Consider the following 6,482-nt stretch of genomic DNA (forward strand, 5'->3'; position numbering starts at 1 on the left):
GTGAGGCACCTGGTCACACCTGCATGTTCGAGCGTCGTATATAAAGGACGCCTCAATGACAAATGATTGGCCGGAACAGTGACTTCCTGGGGTCTCCCCTGGTTGCCTGGCAACTGCAGAGAGCCAGAAAGTAGTCACATGTGAGTGATGTGGATCCTCTCCTCTAAAGTCAAACTGCTCCTTCAACAACACAGTAAGCACAAACTGAATTCAATCTCAACAGTTTTTGGAGACGCTGATAAACGATGTCCTCCTGTTGATGTGTGGCTTCGGTTGGAGGATGTTGCCCCCCCCCCCCCCCCCCCCCCCCACACCACCATCAGAGTTTAAGTCTTTGACAAAGGCCGAGTGAAGCACATTGGTCATGGGGGGCTTTTTGGAGCGAGGCTAATCCCTGGAGGATCAGCTGATCAGGAGGTCTGCTGGACTCTGCAGAACGTAAAGAAAAGTCTTCCTCCTCCATCTCCTCCCTGTTCTCCTGCTCACCTTCCTCTTGTCACCTTCTCCTCTTTCCTCCTGTCCTTCGGTACTCCATATTGTCCTGTTACAGATCCTCTGCGTCTCCTCCTCCTCCTCCGTTCTCTCCTCCTCCCTCGTTTCACCTCCCCTCTCCGTCTCCTGGCCTGCAGTGTTTCCTCACGGCTCTGCCTCCATCGTCTCCTCTTCTTGTCTGTATATCAGAGAGGACTCGTGTGTCCTCCTCTCGTCTCCTCGTGTCCTCGGCTCCCTCCTCACCTCACTTTGTTCCTTCTTTATCTCTCCTGTGTACTCCACGTTGTCCTTCCTCACATTCTTATTCCTCTTTCATTGCTTCATCTGACATCTACATCTCCTGTTCTCCCTCTCCTCTCACATCTGCTCATTTTTCATCGCCTGTCTCCCCCTGCCTCCCCCCTCCTCCACTGCTCCTTTTCTCTGCTCGTCCTGCCTTCCTTCCTTCATTTTACCACAAAAGCTCTCAATCTTCCGTTTCCTCTTTCACTTCCTTATCGCTCATCCTCTTTTTCCTTTTTATGTTCCCTTGTCTCACATGCACTCGTGTTTTACAGAGTTTTCAGATTGTGCTCACTTTCAGCCTGATCCTTCCTGTAATGTCTTTTTCATGGCGTATTTGCCGCCATGCCTCTCTCTCTCCCCCCTCTCTCCCCCTCTCTCCCCCCTCTCCATGTTCTCCCTCTCTTTTTCTCACACATGTAGGCTTTAGCTTCCACTTCTCCGTCACTTCCTCTAACCTCTTTCATTCGCTCCCGCTCTTTCTTCCTCCGCCAGCCTCCCTCTTTCCTGTATATTTTCTTGATATTCTTTTTGTTCTTTAATGCCTCTCTCGTTCCTCTCCTCACTTCCCCTCGTTTTCGTTTACAACATCCTGCGAGACTGCCACTCAACCCAGAAGAAGCCGGAGCGCTCAAACCCAGCACATGAATGTTAACTAGTATTTCCACTTAACGGCTTCGGCATGTGGGACACGGGGGAAGATCAAACCTGGGTAAAGTTCCTTTTACACACAGAGTTAAAGTCTTTGCTGACTAAGAAATACAGAGGAGTTGCTGCCAGGCCAATGCTCTCTCCAGAGGATCACAAGCAGGCTGAATATGAAGCTTATATAATCAGAGCTCGGCTGAGACAATTCACAGAATAATTGGGGAGGATCTGTAGATGTGTTTGAAACGTTTTCTGTGCAGCTGATTGAGCAGACGACACGTGATGCTGCAGGCTGTGACCTGACAACATCCTGCGTGATGCTCTTCATGGTGTTAAAACGTGTTCATCTCATGTTATTTTAAGGCTTCGGGGGGAACAATTACAGCAGATTTTTTTGGAAATGCTGCAGACTTTCTACTCTTTGTACCTTCAACTACAAATTAAATTAAGATAATATAAGAAATAACATTATTGATCTCACACCGGGGAAGTTACATCGTTACAGACAGCAATAACAGCAAGAATGAAAAGGAGACGTGGAAAATAACAAATAGAACAACAATAGACAGTAAAAAGAGCTACAAAATAAAAATCAATGATATATGTAAATATGTACATTATATACAAAAAGAGTATAAAAAATGATATGACCTTGAATATTGAATATGGACAACAACATACAGTGTTTACTATCGCACAGCAGAAAATATGCAACACAGCAGAAAAGGAAAATGTGAGCAGAGTAAATATATATAAAGAAGATATTTTCATGGATGTATGTTAAGCAGTGTTAAGACAGCAGTGCAAACGGTGGGTTTGTGACATGAAACAGCATCAACACGGCGCTCTGCTAAATGATGCTAACAGTTAAACGTTAGCACTGATGGCTGCTGGTGTATCACACAAGCCCATGATTCACCACGACAGCGTCCATTATTCCGCCGCTCATCCGTTCAGGTAGCAGACGGAGGACAGACGGAGAGGGAAACGACAAACTGCTGCTCGGCCTCTGCAGACAAACAGCGGTTGTTCAGATCATTTAGTCACAGCATCGTTTGCGTCCCGCTGATCTTCCTCAAGCTCATGACAGTTTGCACAAGCTGAAGGATGAGCAAACAGGACAGGCACGTTTTCTTCTCCTGACTTTAAATATATTTACAGTTTTCAGGTGCAGACGGTGCTGGAACACAGTCGCTCTGATACTTCATGCACATGCAAAATCAACCTTCACGCCGTCTCCTCTGTGGTTAAATCTCGTCATAATCTGCCTCTTTCCCAGAAACCAGCCGGACGCCACGTCAGTGCGTTCAGAGCAGAGGTCGGTTTTGTGCCGGCTGCTCTGGCTGCCTCTCTCAGACAGCGGTGACCTTCCCCTGCAAAGCGTCACGCTCGCGCTTTCAGGTTGACAGACGAATCACCTGGAACCAGCGTTCAGTTAGCAGCTAATGAGTGAACAGCAATTAATTCCATAATTCCAAAACATTAATCAGCTCGTTTAGCGCGCCGCCCTCTCAGCTTGTCTGATAAACCCTTCATTGTCAGCTGAGCTGTGGGTGTGTTGAAATTAAATGGCTGATATCGAACATGACTTGATCTAAACTGACTGGCCGACCTGATGCTCTGTGAACATCGGACAGTGCTTCCTTTCAGGAGGGGACCACCAACCACACAGTTCCCTGTTGAACGTTTAATGGTGGAGCTTTCTGTGACACTGTCCGTCAGTCACATGAATACTGTTCAGTCTATTCTGCGCACCTTTGAGTGAACAGCGTCTGGCAGCTCTGTTAGACGACGTACAGCACAGCCGAGCTCCTGCATTACGCTTTATTGTGTTTTCTTTACATTGCTGCATCACTTGTCCCAGCGTCCCTGCAGGAGCTCATGTCCTCGAGCTATCTGGACAGAATCCCTGTGAAATCCTCCATGGATGTTGCTGATGCTAAATAAACATCTCACCTCTTGCACATCCTCAGCTCTTACTGCTGTAATTGTTCAACCTCACCCAAAGATGCACTTGAATTTATCCTTCCCCAAAAGTAAATGTCCAGATCATTCAGATTATTTGCAAAGACATTTTTATGCCTGCCAAAAACAGATTCACGTTGATAAAGTTTAAAGTAGCCTGCTTTTAAAGCATTGATTAACAGGCTTAAGCACTGGGCTGGTATTCTCCTCTTTGACAAATCTATTACTGCAGTAATCTGTGATTATCTCCTTATGCTCGTGCCCTGCCGGTGTGCGGTGTGCCTCAAGGCTCGTATCTCGGGCCTTTTCTGTTCGTGTTGCTCCCCTTTGCTGCATTATTTGCAGATCTGGTTTCATGTACGAAGGATTCTCATTACTCTGATTAAACGTTCTGTCCATGTTTCACACAGCAGACATAATGTTTCACTTTGCTGATTTTAAACATCACATCGACATCTAAAAACATGTGAGAGGCTGCTATAATCTGCAGCCGACGGCATTCATCAGTATTTGGAGTAAAATAAAAGACCCGTGTTTCCGTTTCCTCCTCTGTGGATAATGCATCAGCCGAGCCGCTCCTTTGCACAAAGACCCCATGCAGGGCTCATATTACTCTGATATTGGTTTCACTGCGATGGTGGCCTTTAAATCCCTGATTAATTCAAAGATCACCTGCTGCATATGGCCAAAAACACTGGGGCTCCTTCATATGGAATATTAAAGTTTTCCCTTTCACTGCATGAGACCTCAGAGTCATTTTGGACTGTTGGTTCCTGCAAACAGGGAACATTTTCTGTGACGGCTCCTTCCCTCAACATCCTGAAGCGCCTTTTTATACTGGCTCGTCGATGTCAGTGACCAGCGACGTCATGTCAGTCTTCTTTTCTTTTTTTTAAGAAAATCAAACAGGTGTGAAGGAGCGTGCACGTTCACAGTGTCTGATCTGACATGGATAAGGAGCTAATGAAAAACTGGTGTAATCTGGACCGCCATCCGTCTGTCAGTGAAGGTGGATGCTCACATCCTTACGAGTGAAATATGAGCAGTTACAGTTGGTATGGACAGATAACAGCAGTTCTATGATTTCTGAGTGACAATCTGATGGTGTCTGAGCATTAAAACGGCTGAAGCGTGATGGAGGAACTCTGGAGCAGCTGTCTGAGGAGGGCAGGGTGAGGGCATGCTCAGCGTTTCATACAGTGGAGCCTCCATTAGGTACTTTTGTTCTGATAAATTGCTGATCGCAGTGAACTTTGCACATCTGGATCCATTTTGTTTTGTCGTGTGTTTTTGTCTCTTCTCGGAGCTCTTCAAAAGAGGTCTGATTGCATGAAACCCTTCAGCCAACTCAAATATTAATGATAAACGCTTTTGGCGTCAGTCAAAGAGCGAGAACTTCCTTCAGCGCCATCGCTCTAAATCAGCGTTCGACAATGACGGAGGGAGAGAAATCCGTCTCAGCGGAGAAGGAAATCACTTCTCCTCGATGGAGGAGAACGAAATCCAGCAACAAGATGCTGAATTTTTCAGTTTTTGCCTGTTGCTTGAACACTTTTTGCAAAACTCGGCTCACTGTGTCAAAACTCTACACACAAGCAAACAAAGACACAACTCTGGGAAATAAAGCATTCACACTCTGCCATCAGAACCAGCAATGATCCACACTTCCATCTCACGAATACACTTTCAGATCAGCAGCAACACGAGTGTACTTTCTTTAAAACACTGCAGTCTTTATGTTCACTGTTTTTATTCAATACTGTACATTACAGTACTAAACTTTACAGTACAGTACATGAAGTAAAGAGAAAATATAACCCTTGACCCAGGTAGCACTCACCTGAACATATTCATGCTGAAGTCCTTTGACCCTGATACTGTTCCTCTCAAATGGGACCCTGTGCACTTTCTTTATGGTGCTTTACCAAAATGTGTCTGATAGTGGTAATGCTCACTCGATTTATGTTGATGAATACTTGCCTATCTGCAGTATTTGTTGTCTCAGGTGGTGCAGACGGATTGAATTGTTTGCTCTGACTGTTTCTACAATGGTGCGTTCCTGCTGTTGGATGAACAGGCTTTGCGTCCACCCAGAAGGTCTTCAGCCATTCTGTAGGACAACCAAACCATGAATTGACTTTGGTTTGGTTCTTCTTTACAGTACTGTATATTTACTGTATGTACCATACACAGTACTGAAACATCTCAGTATCACTGCATGTTTCACAAAGCTTTATTGTATTTGCAGTACTGTACTGTATACTGTACACAGTACTGTAACATCTCAGTGGTGCAGTAAAGGAGCGTTAGCTAACTGTTGCTGAGCTGAGGCCTGTTTGTGGCTGGTTGGTGTTCAGTTTTGTCGGTAAGTATTTTCAGGTGTGTGTCTGAGTATTTCCAATTACCCAGAGTGTTTTGTATTTTGAGAGGATGTGTTTTCCCAAAGGTAGCCTGAGATTTCATTTATGAACAAAGTGTCTTATGTATGAAATAGTGTGTGCAGGAGCGAGTGTGTTGCAGAATTGCAACTGAAGTGCAAAGCAGCACTTTTGTTTAGGGTTTGGTTACACTGTGTTTAAGGAAAAGTAAGAAAGCTTTGTTACTTTGGTCGAAGCATGTGTCCGTAGTGTTCCAGCAATGAAGTGAAGGCCACTGGAATAACCTCTCCGTCACCACTGATCACGATAGTTTCTTTCAGTCAAAGCAGGTTAGGAGGAGAATACACTAAAACAGTCACTTAGGAAACAGCTCCAGACTGCACTGGAAACCGTCGAACCGTCAGTTTACGAGCGTTCAAGGGTGTCTTATTCCATCGAGTGTCTCAGGAGCGCGGCTGGTTTTGAATATTAGGCACATCACAGCCATTCAAACGCTGCAGCTGTATCCCAATCACTGAAATGAAAGCCATCCAAAGAGTCCCATTATCCCCAACAGCCTCATTTCAGCGTTTTAAGATCAAAATATTACATAAAGCAATGCAAATAATAGATTGCGGTCCTAATGTCCAGATTAGAGTTGGACAGGGAGATTACATTGTGCGCCGTGCAGCCGGCTCTCCGCTGATGTCGTCTGTTTGGGAACATGAGCCAAATCTC

Source organism: Chaetodon trifascialis, chromosome 3, assembly GCF_039877785.1.
Source record: "Chaetodon trifascialis isolate fChaTrf1 chromosome 3, fChaTrf1.hap1, whole genome shotgun sequence".
Taxonomy (NCBI): domain Eukaryota; kingdom Metazoa; phylum Chordata; class Actinopteri; order Chaetodontiformes; family Chaetodontidae; genus Chaetodon; species Chaetodon trifascialis.